We start from the raw sequence: 18186 nt of genomic DNA on the forward strand, positions 1-18186 counted from the left end.
AAGATTGGCTTTCCATCTTTCATCAGCAGAGTTGTGAAAAAAGTGGTGTTTGTATCTCCCTCCTAAAGCCACTCCACATGAGACTTTTGTTTCCCAACTATTTCATCTCTAAATTCTTGTTGTTGTAGGTCCTTAATAGTTTTAGCTTTGTGATGGAATAAATCCTCAGCGAGACCCCAATCCCGAGTTTCACGAGTAATCTCATCCAAGTGAGATTGGGTATTAACTTTAGCCAAGAAAATATTTCCAAAACATTTCCTATTCCATAAATTCAATATGTACTTCACAAATTGAAGTCACTTTGTAAAAGAAAACATAGTTGCCCCAAAAGTTGGTTCCCCTTAATCCACCACTCAACAACCACATCTTGTAAACAAGAGACATGGAGCCACATTAATTGGAGCTTAAAAGGAGGGTTTTTGGAGGTACCAAAGAGCACAATAGAATATTTGATCGACCAATGGTCTGAGACTCTCCATTCCAAAATATTTGAGCTAGTAGTCTAGTTATCACCAACATAGTAGCTAGAAACAAGAAACCTATCAAGCCCCTCATAAATAGCTTCATCACCCATTCTTCTATTGTTCCAAGTATATAAACCATTAGATGGTTGTATATAAACCAAGTTCTAGGAATAAATGTTATCTCTCAATATCTTTGAATATTCTTCCAATCTACCAATCACACCTCTCTTTTCCTCCAAAGTTAGGACTGCATTGAAATTCTAAGCCAAAATCCAAGGGAAATAAGGATCTAGGGATCTAACCATTCTAATATGTGACCAAAGAAATTTATTTCCATTAAATCAGACGAAGCATACACATTAGTGAGAGGATTAACCTCACCAGTATCCAAACCACAAGAAAGCATGGTCAGAGAGAATCTACTTGAGATCCAACAAAGTGGCACTATCTTTTGCGAGTCCAAGAAGAAAACTACACCACTCGAATTACCAACTACCATAATACACTAGCACTAGCCTCTAGCCCAAACTTTAGAGGCCAAAATTTTCATACCTTCCACAAAAATCATAGCCTATTAGATGAAAACTATATCCTGAGAATGAATCTAGATCCGCTCTCAAATATCCTTTTGTCCAAGGATTTTATTCATACCCTTAAGATTCTATGAGAGAACGATCATTTTTATACCCTTATTAAGCCATGTCTCTCTAACTAGCTTCACTTTTTCCTAGTCTTTCTCTCTTCCCAAATTAGAAGTCTTCTCTATGACACTTTTCTTGAGAATTTTTTGTTGAATTCCCAAAATATGAGATCTAACTTTTCCTAAGTTGACCTAATATTAGGATTCCTCTAAAGGCTTATCCTTTTCATTAGATTCCTTTAGAATAGGTATTATTTCCATGTCACCACTTTCCTCCTCTTCACCTGAAGTCAAGAGAGAAATATTTGTATCCATCCTAGTGTCCATGCATCCCTCCTAAAGAATATTGGGGAGATCACTAGTCTATTTTGATGGTATGATGAAAGAATAACTATCTGGTAGATTAATGAGAGGGGAGGTGAATCAGTAAATAGAAAAACTGATACAGACTTTCCAATCTCAATCTCAATCACACAAAGTAAACTTATCAAGGAAATACCACTGTCTAGATCAATACTCATAAGAAAACCGGTTGACTATTACAACAACTTAACAGTAAAAAACATTAAACTTGTAAACATATAAATGCTTATCATATCTCAACATACTTCATTTCTCAATGCTTCTGGTTATCATACATTATCAAAAATAGTTAAGTAGTTAATCAAATCAACCATAAGATCATAACCACAAAAACATTCACCACATGACACAAGTATTTTTGATGTGGAAACCCAAAATAGGTAAAAACCACTGTGAGATGGGACTCACAAGATAATATATGGACTCTTCTGAAGTTCGCCCTATTAGGAGCCAAGCTTGTTAAAGCTCTTACAAAAGTCCTATTAAGAACTGATCCTGTTAGGAATCACCCAGTTAAGGGATTGACTACAAATGCCTCGTTAGAAGCAAGTACCCTATAAGGAATAACCTCAGTAGAGGATTTGAAAATCTAATCTAATGGATCACCTTGCTAGAGGATTTAATAAGTAACCAAGCTTGTTAGAGCTTACCCGGTTAGAGGATTTCAATTATGTTGTAATTGTTAGAAAACAATAGGAGTTTTCTTGATCTATCTGAATAGAACTACACTTGCTTGATTAGATTCTTTTAAGATTCTATCTGCCTTTACTCAAACTATAGACTCATATTCTGGTTCGACAACCACACACTCAACTGATTTCTGCCAACTCTTTCAACTAAACAACATCATCGATCTTATAAACAAATCAACTAGGTCGGTAACACAAAAAAAATCTATTCCTCTCATTGAGATTATAAACAAGTTAGTTCAAGTATGACCATTGGATTACATAGCAATCTCTACATGTTAAATAAGAAAACTTCAACCGCTCCTTTGTTACTGCTTCATCAAGCTGAGTAACTCATCACGCGCTTTGCATTAGATAAAATACACTTTTCTCATCCCCTAGACAAACAAACGCACCAAAACATTTTGAACTTGTCTTCATACAATGATCATACATGTCACCATCATTACTACTCAACATCAGATCATAAGCCAATATAACCAATTCAACAACCTTAATCAGTTAGGGTTGAACAAAAACAACTGGTAGGGTTTATCGGTTGCATTACATAGATAGGGTTTAACCTTTTACACCAGTTACCTATTCTCCTTACAAACTTACATACCGGTTTACAATATCCTTCACAAAGCTCTTCCTACCAGTTACAAGACAATATCAACAATAACACCAATATCAACAATATCATTACCAATTAATTGACATCAATGACAACATAACATATCATTAATGCAATCCTAATGTAAATGCCAATAATCTCCCCCTTTGGTATTGATTGTTGTTGTGATTGTGAATAGGAATCCTGGTTTACATTGCCAAGTATTCACATGCTCTCTCTGTCTTCAGCCTGTTACTAGTTTTCCTTCACATAATCACATAATTCTTCTCCCCCTCTGACAACAATGCCAAATTGAAAGTAAAACATGTAATTTCAAATATTCACTTTACATCAACAACATACTACAACTTGGTGCTCTCCTTGTGGAATACATCCACTACTACACCAATCCTTGTAAAATTTGGCAAGTAGTTTAGAGATTGATGCAATCAACATCATGCTCAACTAACCTCATGAAGGGGTACAACCCCTAGTTGACTTCTAAGATACTCAAATGAAGTCTTAGGTATAGGTTTGGTAAAAATATCTACAAGCTGCTCCTTGGTAGAAACATGCTCTAAGATAACATCTTTGCTCTGCACTTTTTCCCTCAAGAAATGATACTTCAATTCAATGTGCTTGGTTCGTGTGTGCAAAACAGGATTCTTGGAAATATTTATGGCACTTTTATTATCACATAAAATCTTTATGGGTTCTGAAATCTTTAGCTTAAAACCTTCCAAAATGTGTCACATCCAAATAGCCTATGTGCAATTCATATAAGTTGCAACATACTTAGGTTCAACAATAGATTGTGAAGTACAACTCTGATTTTTACTACTCCATGAAACAAGCCTTCCTCCAAGAAAAAATGCTCCACCGATTGTGCTTTTCTAGTCATCAACATTTCCTGCCCAATCAGCATCTATGTATACCTTTAAATCAAAATTTCCTCCATATGGGTACCATAACCCATAGTCAACAGTACATTTCAGGTATCTAAAGATTCTCTTAGTTTCTATCAGATGTGTTTCCTTAGGATTCTTTTGAAATCTAGAAACCATGCCAACCACGTGAGCTATGTCCGGTCTGCTATGAACATAGTGCAATTTTCCAATCATTGACCTGTATTCCTTATCATCAATAGACTTAGATTCATCTTCCTTAGACAACTTGCAACTTGTAACCATTGGTGTCCCAACTAGTTTACAGTCACTAATGCCAAATGTCTTCAAAATCTCTTTCACATACTTAGACTGTGTAATGAAAATACTTCTTCATTTGCTATATCTGCAAGCCTATGAAATTTTTTATTTCCCCTACTAAAGACATTTCAAACTCATTTTTCATTTCATTTGCAAAACTGTTGCTCATGACATCATTACCTCCAAGTATGATATCATCAACAAATACTTCACTGACCAATATTTCATCTGCTTCAGACTTGAGATATATGTTACTATCATCACTGGTTCTCAAAAGCAAAATGCAAGGATCTTCATCCTTTTTCTCTGAACTGGTTCCTTCTGAGACTTCTGGAAATTCATCCACTCAATCATTGACACTCTCAACAATTCTCTATGGCCGGTTGTTAAAAGGTTTGTAGGCCTTACTCTTGGTGGACTAGCCAAGGAATATACCATCATCACTCTTAGCCTCAAATTTGCTAATGTAATCACCTCTCTTAATAAAACTTTTGGTTCCAAATATCTTAAAATAGCTAACATCAGGTGATCTTCCATACCAATATTCATAAGAAGTCTTTTCCTTACCTCTCTTTGCCAGAACCTAATTCATTGCATAGACAATTTCGCTAACAGCTTCTCTCCAAAAGGTTTTCACTACATTTCCTTGTATCAACATTGTCTTAGCAGCTTCAACAACTGACCGGTTGTTCCTCTCTGTGATACCATTCTGCTTTGGTGTCCTTGTTGTAGAAAGTTATCATTTGATACCATTCTCTTCATAATACCTAGTGAATTCCTCACAAGTAAATTCACCACCTTGATCTGTCCTTTGACATTTTATCTTCTTACCATTGTCTTTCTTAGCTAAAGCCCTGAATGCCTTGAACTTACTAAAAGCTTTAGTCTTATCCTTCAAGAATGTGACCCACATCATCCTTAAGCAATCATCAGTGAGAATTATAAAATATCTGTCACCTTGAATGTTTTTTGTTCTCATTGGTCCAGAAAGATCTATATGAACCAAATCTAACAAGTGCTCCCCTGAAAAGGATTTGCTCTTGAAAGTTGAAGAAGTCATCTTTCCTAACTAACATTCTTTGCAAAGAGAATTAACCAGTTTGTCTAACTGAGGCAAACCTCTCACTATCTTGGACTTACTCACTTTAACATTGTTATCAAGTTTATATGATAAAATATCTAATGTCAAAGCCATCTATCATCTATTTTTTCTATAAAAGAGTTGCTAACTTAAGAATTAAGGTGAAACAGGTTACCTTTAGTTCTTTTCCCGGTTGCAATCAATTCACCTTTGTTGTCAAAGATTTTGCACATACTATTTTTAAACTCTAATGGGTATCCTTTGTCATTGAGTTGTGCCACACTCAAAATATTTTTCTTTAGACCTTCAACCTAGTAGACATCATCTGCACTACTCTTCCCATTAAGAGAAATAACTCCTTTACCTTTAACCATGCAGGGCGAGTCATTCCCAAATCTAACAACACCGCCATCAAATTCCTTCAAGGAAAGAAGTTTTCTCTGATCACTGGTCATATGATGTGAACAACCACTATTTATGATGCAATCATCAGAGTTATCCATCTTGGACACTAATGCCTTTTGGTCTAATATTTCTTCCTTAATAGCTACAAACACAATATCTTCACTAGCATCACCATCAGATTCTTCATCAATAATACCACTATCAACAACAATAAGACAATCTCTCTTGCCTTTACCCTTATACTTCTTAAATTTGTCTCTCTTTTGTTCATTTTCACCATTAGGACAGTTAGCAGTGATGTGGCCAATCTTGTTGCATGCAAAACATTTTAAAGGTAATTTACCTCTATATTTACCAGTGCCTCTAGGCAACCATTTTGCCAACAATGCTTGAATCTCCACTAAACTGTCTTCATCATCATCATCATCTTTGCTGGATTTGGATTCATAACCATGACTAGTATCACTACTTTTTCTCACAGATGGGTTAGAAAGAGAAGCTCTAAATGGAGACTAAGATTTCTGTATACTACCATCATAACCATTTAATTAAAAACTAATAAGCTTGCCAATGATGGAGTCAACAGTTACCTTAGTTTTTTCAATGGACTTTAGCTCCTGAATAGTTGCAACTCAAATAGCATAGACCGGTAGTAGGTTTCTTAGTACCTTACTAATCACTATGGCATCTTCCACTTTCCCTTCTGCACTCTCAATTTAACTAACTATCTCTTTTATCCTTTGACCATACTACTGGATATTCTCACCTTCAGTCATCCTCATGTCATCAAACTTTCCTCTTAGACTCTCCTCTTTAGCAATATTAACATGTTCATCACCACTATAAAGCTCTTCAATTTTTTTCCATACCTCGTATGTAGTTTCAAGACCATGAACATCTACATATTCAGCATTAGACAATGAACTGATAATAGCCTCCACTGCTTGATGATTTTCTTGATGTTCTTTCTTTTGATCATCAGCTAGAATCCTAGTGAGTGCAATATACTTAGTATCTACATGATCCCAATACTGACTTCCCAGACTTTTGATGTAAATTTTCATTTTGTCGCTCCATATCCTATACTTTTCTCTGTTAAACTTCGGACCTTCCTTCTTCATCATGATCTAATAAATCTTTTCCTCAAATTGTTAGGCTTAGATCTTAGAGGACCTAAAGCACTCTGATACTAATTGATGGTATGATGAAAGAATAAGTATCTAGATGATTACTGAGAGGGGGGGTGAATCAGTAAATAAAAAAACTAATACAAACTTTCCAATCTCAATCTCGATCACACAAAGTAAACTTATCAATGAAATACCACTATCAAGATCAATACTCATAAGAAAACCAGTTGACTGTTACAACAACTTAACATTAAACAACATTAAACTTGTAAACATTCAAATGCTTATCATATGTCAACATACTTCATTTCTCAATTCTTCTAGTTATCATGCCTTATCAAAAATAGTTAAGTAGTTAATCAAATCAACCATAAGATCATAAGCACAAAAACATTCACCACATGACACAAGTATTTTTAATGTGGAAACCCAAAATTGGTAAAAACCATGATGAGATGGGACTCACAAGATAATATATTAACTCTTCTAAAGTTCGCCTTGTTAGGAGCCAAGCCTATTAAAGCTTTTACAAAAGTCTTGTTAATAAATGATCCTATTGGAAATCACCTGGTTAAGGGATTGACTACAAATACCTTGTTAGAAGCAAGTACCCTGTAAGGAGTAACCTCAGTAGAGGATTTGAAAATCCAATCTAATGGATCACCTTGTTAGAGCTTACCTAGTTAGGAGATTTCAATTCTATTGTAACTATTAGAAAACAATAGGAGTTTTCTTGATCTGTCTGAATAGAACTACAGTTGCTTGATCATATCATTTTAAGCTTCTATTTGCCTTTACTCAAACTACAGACTCATATTCTGGTTTGACAACCACACAGTCAACTAATTTTTGCCAACTCTTTCAACTAAACAACATCATCTGCCTTATAAACAAATCAATTAGGTTGGTAACACAACAAAAGTATAATCCTCTCATCGAGATTACAAAAAATTCAATTCAAGTATGACTGTTGGATTAGATAGCAATCTCTAAACATTAATCAAGAAAACTTCAACTGCTCCTTGATTACCACTTCATCGAGCTTAGTAACTCATCATGTGCTTTGCATTAGATGCAATACACTTTGCACATTCCCTAGACAAACAAACATGCCAAAAAAAATTTCAACTTGTCTTTATACAATGATCATACGTATCACCATCATTACCGCTCAACATCAAATCATAAACCAACATAACCAATTCAACAACCTTAATCAGTTAGGGTTTAACAAAAAAAACTGGTAGGGTCTACCCATTACATTACATAGATAGTGTTTAACCTTTTACACCAGTTACTAGTTCCCCTCACAAACTCACATACCGGCTTACAATATCCTTCACAAAGCTCTTCCTACCGGTTACAAGAAAATATCAACAATATCATTACCAATTAATTGACATTAATGACAACATAACACATCATTAATCAAATCTTCATGCAAATGCCAACATATTTTTCAATTGGAAGCTCCAAACTCTAAGGTTATTTTGCTACACTCATCTCAACAAGTTCTTCATGAAACTCATCCAACTTCTCTAGAACATCAACCCTTTTAAATATTTCATCATTGTGCCTCTCCTTCCTGGCTCGCTTCTACTCTCTAGTTTTTTTTTGAGCTTGAGCTAGGTAAACCATCTCTATCTTGCTTGGGAATTTAATTAGCTCAATTGATATTTATTTAATAATTTAATTGAATTAATTAACTGTATAATTATTATTTACATTTATTTGATTTTTTGCTATGGCTATATTTTCTTGACAACTCATATCTCATAGTCTAAAAAAGTGTACGATATTATACAATAATATATTAAAATAATATAACCATATATCATTAGAAAGTGGAAGAAGCATGCAAATGATCCTTTCAAAATAAAGTTATGTTAGAAACAATGCACATACATTGTAAGAAATGTTAAGGTCGTAATTTATAGTTGAGATTAATGGAAGTTCATGAAAACCTCAACCACCATTGGAGAGATCATTTTCATTTTTGAAAGATATTTATTGTTCTTGTCTAATTGATATGATGGAATGATTAGGAAGAGTAATTGTTTTCTATTTTATTTCATAGAGAATAGGTGAGATTACCAATAAGGAAAGTAACTAGTTAAAATGTTATTGTCATGTACTTTTAACTAAAAAAAAGGAACAATAAGTTTGCAACCATCTCAAGTGCAATATTTAATGCATATTTGTAGCTATAATTTATTACACAATTGTAACAAATTTATTATTTAGGATGGAACCAATGGTATAGATATAATATGTATTATATAGATTACTCAAGATTTCCAATTTTCTAATACCCATGAAGTTTCTTTATACCTTGAGAACTCAAAAAAAAAAAAAAGAGTATTGAATAAATATATAAAAATTAATTGTTTATTTAAAATTAATAAATTTATTGTTTACAAAGTGACTATAAAGTTCTGGTCATTGAACAAGTATTAAGAATTACTTAAGTGTTGGTGAGTCCCACTTTTGTATTTTATAGTTTTCATAGAAATTAGAGGACATTGACTAATTCAAAAAACTATTAAAATTTAATTAGAGAATATTATATTTTATTTTTTCATAAGGTAGATATTGATATGCAATTTACATAAGTTATATAATTGTATATTAAATTTTAAAATTTGACTTCAAGAAAAGTCATTTGATTCTTAATTTTCTCAAAACATATAATCATTCCATGAATTTTAAGATGTCATTGATGTTTCAATATATGATATAAATACCAAATCAAAAACCACCTTAATGACTAAATTTGTAAAGGACTATAATATAATGAAACTCTTTGACCAAAAATGATGACAACAAGAGGGTTATGATTAGTAAATATGAGACTAGTGAGATTTGATAGGTCATGTGGGCGAGTGCACCAAGATGGGGGACCAAAAAGGTGCCAAATTTGTTTTTGGCCCCCATCAAGCCCTTTGGCGCACACCAAATAAGGCATGCATCCTATTTGGTGCACACCAAATAGCCTTGGTGTGTCGAACCTAAGGTTTGGGGATTCCAAATCTATTTGGTGCATGCCAAATAGGGTGTATGCTAAATAAGGCGAGCACCAAATGCATTTGCATTTTGACAAGGGCATTTTCAATTTGAAAATTGAAATTTATCCTTCTCTTCCAGCTTCTTTCTCTCTAAATATATACATACAATATAGCATTTAAGTATAAGTTATATTTTATGTATATATTATCTAGATGTTTGAGAGTGGTTCTATATCTCTAGGAGTTATAGTGAAAATTCTAGTTTTTAGAGTATTCATATAAATTTCAGATAGTCAAATTTTAGTAATCAACATGCTCATATTAGCATTCTCTCTCTATTGTCTCTCATTCTCTTTCCCTATATTCATCCCATCTCTCTCTTCCTCAACCTCTCTCTTTCTCTATCTCTATCTCTCTCTCCCACTCTCTTTCCCTCCCTCCCTCTCTTGCACTTGGGATTTCTCTCCCTTGAGTCTCTCCCTCAACCCCTACCTTCCTCCCTCTCTTTCTCAGTCTCTTTCTCCATCTCTCTCTCTCTCTCTCTCTCTCTCTCTCTCTCTCTCTCTCTCTCTATCTATCTATCTATCTCTCTCTCTATGGTTGATGGAAATAAAGGCAAATACTAGGAAAGGAGAGAGATAGCGAGAGAGGTCGATGAAAAGAAAGAAAAATACCAAGGATAGAGAGATCCCAAGTGAGAGAGAGAGAGTGAGAGAGAGTCAAATGGAAAGAGAGAGGGAGGGAGGAAGGAATAGAGAGAGAGAGAGAGAGAGAGAGAGAGAGAGAGAGAGATGTTGACTGAAAGAGGGATATATCAGGGAGATAGGGAGGAAGGGATGGGAAGAGAGGGAGAGATCCAGGGGAGAGAGATATTAAATGAGAGAGGGAGGGAGGGGTTGAAGAAAAGAGAGAGCTCAAGTGAGAGAGATGGAGGGAGGGAGTTAGGGGTTGGTGAAAAGAGAGGGAGAGACCTAAGAGAGAGAGTGAGAGAGAGAGAAAGGGAGGTGGTTTGATGAAAAGAGAGGGGGATGAATGTAGGGGTTGAAGAGAGAGAGAGAGAGAGAGAGAGAGAGAGAGAGAGAGAGAGAGAGAGAGGAATGGGTTTAGGGAGAGAGGGTTGATGGAAAGAGAGTGAGAGACATGAGAGAGAGAGAGACCAATTGAGAGAGATGGAGGTAGGAAGAGAGCCTAGATTAATGGAGAGAGAGATATACTAGGAAGAGAGCCTAAGTGAGAGAGAGGGAAAGAGAGAGAGGAGAAGGTAGGGGTTGAGAAAAAGATAGGGAGATACTTGGGAGACAAATAGCCATGCCTCCCTCCCTCCCTTAACCCCTCCCTTTCTCCATCTCTCTCACTTTAACTCTCTCTCTTAACCCCTCCCTTCATCCATCCCTTTCTCTCATTAGGGCTCTATCTATCTCTAGTCTCTTCTTCTCTTTCAATTAACCTCTCTCTTTCCCAACCCTTCCCTTCCTCTCACCCTCTCTCTCACTTGGGCTCTCTCTCTAGTCTCTTACTCATTTTCCATCCCTTCCTCCTTGTCACTTGGGCTCTCTCTCTCTCTTATGTTAGGCTTGGGAGGGAGGGAGAGATACTTGAGAGAGAAAGAGAAAGGGATTGAAGGAGAGAGGGCAAGAATGTGAGAGATACACTTGCGAGAGGGGGAGAGAGAGAGAGAGAGGGGCAGGGGGAGGGAAATAATGGGATGGAGAGAGGGGGAGGGGGAGGAAAATAATGGGGAGGAGAGAGGGAGAGAAGAGACAGAGGATTGGGGAGGGAGGAAAAAATGAAGAGAATAGGAAGGAGAGATAGTTGAGAGATAGAGAGGGGGAGGGAGAGAGGGAGAGAATGGGAGAGAGAGACATATGAGAGAAGGGGAGAGAGAGATGTAGATATAGGGTGAGAGGGAGAGATAATTGATAGAGAAAGAGAAAATGAGTAGGAGTGAGAGAGGGAAAGAGAGAGAGATAGCTGAGAAAATAAGAAACGAAGGGGTAGGGAGAGAGAGAGAGAGAGAGAGAGAGAGAGAGAGAGAGAGAGAGAGAGAGAGAGAGAGAGAGGGAGGGAGAATTCAGAGATAAAGAGAAAGGGAGAGAAGGAGAGAGGGGGAGAGAGATATAGAGAGGGAGGGGGGAGGGAAATAATAGGAAGGAGAGAGGGAGAGAAAAGAGTGAGGATTTGGGAGCGAGGAAAAAATGGAGAGAATAGGAAAGAGAGACACTTGAAAGAGAGAGGGAGGGAGGGATAGAGGAAGAGAAAGGGAGAGAGACATATGAGAGAAGGGGAGAGGGAGAGATTTAGATATAGGGTGAGAGGGAGAGATAATTGATAGAGAAAGAGAAAGTGAGTGGGAGGCAGAGAGGGAAAGAGATATATAGTTGAGAAAATGAGAAAGGGAGTGACAAGGAGAGGATGGAAGAGAGAGACACCTAAGAGAGAGATAGAGAATGGAGAGAGTGGGAGAGAGAAACACCTAAGAGAGGGAGAGAGACACCTAAGAGAGAGGGAGAGAGAGCATGGAGAGAGAGAGAGGGAGAGAGAGAGAGAGAGAGATAGAGACAGAGACAGAGATATAGACAGAGATAGAGAGAGGAATGGGATGAGGGAGAGAAAGGGTTGATGGAAAGAGAGTGAGAGACCTTAGAGATGGAGGTAGGAAGGGAGCATAGATTGATGAAAATAGAGGGATATACTACGAAGAGAGCCTAAGTGAGAGAGGGGGAAAGAAAGGGAGAGGAGAAGGTAGGGGTTGAGAAAAAGAGAGGGAGATACTTGAGAGAGAGGTAGCCCTATCTTCCTCACTCTCTCTCTCTCTTCCCCTCTCCCTCCCTCAGCAGCTCCCTTCCTCCATCTCTATCAATTCAAGTCTCTCTCTCCACCCCTCCCTTTCTCCCACATGCACTCTCTCTATCTCTAGTCTCTTCTTCTCTTTCCATCAACCTCTCTCTCTCAATCCTTCCCTTCTTCCCCCCTCTCTCTCACTTGGGCTCTCTCTCTAGTATCTTACTTATTTTCCATCCCTTCCTCCCTCTCACTTGGGCTCTCTCTCTCTCTCTCTCTTACATTAGGTTTGGGAGGGAGGGAGATAGGGAGAGAAGAGATAGGATGGAGGGAGAGAGGGAGAGATGATTGAGAGAGAAAGACAAAGGGGATAGGAGAAAGAAAGAAAGAGTGCTAGAGGGAGAGACAAAGAGAGAGAGAGAGAGAGAGAGAGAGAGAGAGAGAGAGAGAGAGAGAGAGAGAGAGAGAGAGAGAGAGAGAGAGAGAATTGAGAGATAAAGAGAAAGGGAGAGAAGGAGAGAGGGGGAGAGATATATAGAGAGGGAGAGAAAAGGGAGAGGATGGGGGAGCAAGGAAAAAATAGAGAGAATAGGAAAGAGACACACTTGAAAGAGAGAGAGGGGGGAGGGTTAAAGGGAGAGAAAGGGAGAGAGAGACATATGGGAGAAGGGGAGAGCGAGAGATTTAGATATAGGGTGAGAGGGAGAGATAATTGATAGAGAAAGAGAAAGTGAGTGTGAGGGAGAGAGGGAAAGAGAGATATAGTTGAGAAAATGAGAAAGGGAGTGACAAGGAGAGAATGGAAGAGAGATACACCTAAGAGAGAGAGAGAGAGAGAATAGAGAGAGTGGGAGAGAGAAACACCTAAGAGAGGGAGAGACACCTAAGAGAGAGAGAGAGAGAGAGAGAGAGAGAGAGAGAGAGAGAGAGAGAGAGAGAGAGAGAGAGAGAGATGGGAAGAAAAGGAAAAGAATGGAGAGAATGGAAAGAATGGGAGAGAGGCACTTGAGAGTGAGAGATAGATAGAGGGAAAAAGATTTAGAAGGAAAGAGATAGAGACTTGAGGGAAAAGGAGAGTTAAAGGAAAAGAGAGAGACTTGAGAGAGAAAGAGAAATAGAGAGGGAAGGAGAGAATACATAAAATGGGATAGAGAGAGACTTTGAGAGAGAAAGATAAAGGGAGGGGGAAGGAGAGAATGGACAAAATGGGAGGGAGAGAGAGAGGGGGGGGTTGGGAGGGAAAGAGGGAAAAATATTTAGAGGGAAAGAGATAGAGACTTGAGGGAAAAATAGAGTTAAAGTAAAAGAGAGAGACTTGAAAGTGAAAGATAAAGGGAGTGAGAAGGAGAGGATACACAAAATGGGATAGAGAGAGAGACTTGAGAGAGAAATCGAAAGGGAGGGGAAAGGAGGGAATGGACAGAATGGGAGAGAGAGAGAGAGAGAGAGAGAGAGAGAGAGAGAGAGAGAGAGAGAGAGAGAGAGAGAGAGAGAGAGAGAGAGAGAGAGAGAGAGAAGCAAATCAAGGGGGAAGGGGAGGGAGAGAGGGAAAGGGAGACATAGGGAGAGACTTGAGAGGAAAAGAGGGGAAGAGAGAGGGAGAGAGGGAAAGAGAGATAATTGAGAGACAAAGAGAGTTAGAGGCTAAGAGATAGAGATGTGTGAGAGAAAGAGAAATGGAGGGGGAGGGAGAGAATGGACAAAATGGGACAGATACACAGTTTGAGAGAGAGAGATGGGGAGGAAGAGAGGTAAAGAATGTAATAGACACACCTGAGAGAGGGGGAGAGAGAGGGAGGGGGAGATATAGAGAGACCTGAGAGATGGACAGAGGGATTGTGTGTGTGTGTGTGAGAGAGAGAGAAAGAGAGAGAGAGAGAGAGAGAGAGAGAGATGGTGAGAGATAGATATCTAAGAGGCAGAGGGAGGGATGGTGAGAGAGAGAGAGAAAGAGAGAGTAAGAGATAGAGAGAGCTTGAGTGAGAGAGAAGGGATGGAAGGATAGTAAGAGACTAGAGAGAGAGAGGTGAAGAGAGGGAGAGAGGGAGAAAGAGAGATGATGATGAGAAAGGGAGAGAGGGAGTGGGAGGAGAAAGGGAGAGAAAGGTAGAGAGATACACATGAGAGAGGAAGAAAGTGAGATAGAGAGATAGGGCTAAGAGGGAGAGATACAAGAGATAAAGAATGGGAGAGAAAGAGATATGGAAAGAGAGTTATAGAGAGAGAATGTGAAGGAGATAGGGAAAGAGAGTTAGAAGGAAAGATAGAGACTTAGAGAATAAGAGAAAGTTAGGGGGAGGGAGAGAGGAAGGGAGAGGTAGAGGGAGAGAATGGGAGAGAGGTACACTTGAGAGAGGAGGAGAGTGAGGTAGAGAGATAGATGCTGAGAGGGAGGGAGACTTAAGAATGAGGGAAAGATGATAAGATGGATAGATGGGGAATTGGAATCTATCCAGTTGTATCACATAATTTGTTTTGGATTTATATGCAAGCAGTTAATTAAATTAGATTGGGAAAGAGTATTGTGAGAAAAGTGAGGCTTCTTTGATTTGAAAAATACCAATAATATATTAATATGAGAATTGATATTACTAATCCTTCAAAAAAACTATATTAGGAGAATGAATCTAGATCCTCTCTTGAATATCCTTTTGTATGTGGATGTTATTCATACCCTTAAGGTTCCATGACAGGATGATCATTTTTGAGATGGGTTGCAATGGGAATCAATGCTATTCACAAAATTGGATTCAACCAAAGTCTCTCTGAATAGCTTCACTTTTTCTTGGTCCTTCTCTCTTCCCAAATTAGAAGTCTTCTGTGGGACACTTTTCTTGATAATTTTTTGTTGAATCCCCAAAATATGAGAGCTATATTTTCCTTTGTCCTCATATTATGATTCTTCTAAGATTTGACCTCTTAAATTAAAGATACATTTTATGACAATTTTCTTGTAACTTTTATTCATTTTCTTCCTACAATGAGCCAAGTTCATGAAAATGGATCACTATTGCTAACTAGTGGTATTTAAAAACATGAAAATTTGGACATAATCCACACCAAACAATAGTTGGATTTTCTTGAAAAAATAGGAAGCATACAGTTAAGAACACTTCAATTGAAACACCAAAAACATATTTATGAAAAAAATAATGATAAAAAAGACAAACAGTACCTTACTAGTAATAATTATTGAATAGTGTATGATTCATGCAAAGCATAAGTATTATAGAGACATGGCCTCACTAAGGACCACATCTACACTTTTCATCTATTTTCCCAAATAATAGTTAAATATTCCCTTCCATTTTTCGCCATTTACCCCTTGACTCTTTAAAGATACTAAAATATAAAAAATGATATGATACTAAGGACAAGAGTAGTATCTACAATATGATACTCATTCACATACAATTCAATTAGAGTAAAAAAAATCTGATCACATGTGGTTAGAAAGTGGAGGAATATTTATGTGTGCACTATTTTTCCCTTGTTGAAAGAAACGTGAAAACAAACATTATGTCTATGTGCGTAAATTCCAAATAACTTTTGTTTGGCTTTGGGCATCACTACTTAACGAATGAAAATGAAATTATGTACATAGTGAATGCTTCACGTGTTGTGATGTACAATGTCATTTGTAGTGGGGTAGGGGAAAGAAGGTAGATACCTAACAACTTTCAACTCTGCCCACTCATCAGAACTCATCAAGATTGACAACAAAGGAAAAACCTCAAGAATGAGGGAAAGATGATAAGATGGATAGATGGGGAATTGGAATCTATCTAGTTGTATCACATAATTTGTTCTAGATTTATATGCAAGCAGTTAGTTAAATTAGTGATTTTTCTTTGATTTGAACTGTACTAGTTGTATCACATAATTTGTTTCGTTTTAAGTAGCAACTTATTTTCAATAAATATTCATATTTACACCAGCATACCATCAGTTAAAAAACATAACAATGATCTTTAATGCCATCTTTATTTTCCTTACATCACATAATCTCAAATTAATACTCTTTCGAAATATAAAATATTAGATATTTTATAAAATTATAGTTGTTAGAATTCAATCATATATCTCAAAACAAAATTGTAATCCTTTAGCAATCAATCCAAGATAATACAAATGCCACGTAGTGGCTAGTACTTGTCGTTTAGATTTGTAATAATAATCCCTAACCTAAATTGAACACTAATCTTAACTGTTATCCTAACCCTATTTTAACTCTAATTGATCTTTAACCCTAACTCCAATTTATCTTTCTACCTAACCCTTACCCTAATTAAATCCTTACCCTAACCATGTTTCAATTATATCTATAATTTAACCCTAACTCAAAAAATTATTTTATAATCTTAATTAAACATTAATTGAATCATAGTCCTAACCCTAATTTAACCCTACTCTTATTTAAACTCTAACAATAAGATATAAATATAACCCTAATTGATATATAATTTACCCTTTTTGTAATAGTAAGTTAATATGTTTTATTCAAACAATTTGCAAATAGAAGAGATTAATTAAAATAATTATATAAAATTAATTTATTAAATTTTTTTCAATTAGAACACTTAACTCTTCTAAAATTTAATATTTATTTGAGAATGTGATTAGTGCACAGATCCTGTACCAAAAGAGATGAAAATGAGAATAATTTTTATTTATATTACATTGTATTAATATTTATTATTTCACAATTAATTAATAATCAATTAATTATAGCATCAAAATATTTTCACCTAGTTTCAACAATAAAGGCAAATTTTATTTGTTACGGTAAATACCTTGTAACATATATCAAATAAAAGAAAAGTTTGAATTTATTATCAAATTTTTATATCACCAATTGTCTGAGCATGACTAAAATAAAGATTTAAAAGATTTAAACAAATTCTAAACAATTGTAAAAGAAAATTAAACCATACTAAATATTATTAATTGTAGTGACCTAAAAATTTACCTAAAGTAGAATAAATTTTAATATTAAAAAAAAATGGGCTAAATATGTAAAATTCATTATCCTATTTTATTCAGATGATATATATTTTTTATATCATAATATATATTATTATAACTATAACCTCAAAATTTAATGACCTAAATATTATTAAGTGAACTAAATATTTCTTTATTAACCTTAAAAATCTACCTTAAAAAACTTATATATTTGTTATAGTATAAATATTTTTTTAACATGATAATATATATTATTAGTGGAATTGATTTACTATGTTATTATTGAACCAAATAAATCAACACATATGAGTATGACATAAAAATTTAATGAAATTTAATGACCTAAATATTATTAGGTGGAATAAATATTATTTAAATGACCTAAAAACTCGCCTTAAAATTTTCATGTAAAGTGGATCTAGGATAATGAAGCTAAATTTTGTTAACATGAAATAGACATAATATATATTGTTATTTCTCATGATCTAAAAATTTAATGACCTAAATATTATTAACTGAACTAAAAATTATTTTAATAACTTAAAAATTATTTTAATAATCTAAAAATTTGCCTTAAAAAACACTGATAAGTAGATTTTTCCTTATTAAAATTGTATTTAAATCTATTGATGCTTACTATGTTTCAAAGTATAAAAAACATTTCATAAGTGTTAGAACTAAGGGGAAAGGACCCGTAGTTGTGCACCCTAACTTCGCGCTTCTCAAAATCTTATATGGAAATTTCAAATCACTTCAACTTTTTTAGAGCATCTTACTTGGCATGTCCCCTACTTATAGTTAAGGTTTTAGGGCCACATCATCAAATATGGTGCCATATCAGCATTTTTTTGCCAAGGTGTCCA

This window comes from Cryptomeria japonica, chromosome 3 (assembly GCF_030272615.1).
Source record: "Cryptomeria japonica chromosome 3, Sugi_1.0, whole genome shotgun sequence".
Taxonomy (NCBI): domain Eukaryota; kingdom Viridiplantae; phylum Streptophyta; class Pinopsida; order Cupressales; family Cupressaceae; genus Cryptomeria; species Cryptomeria japonica.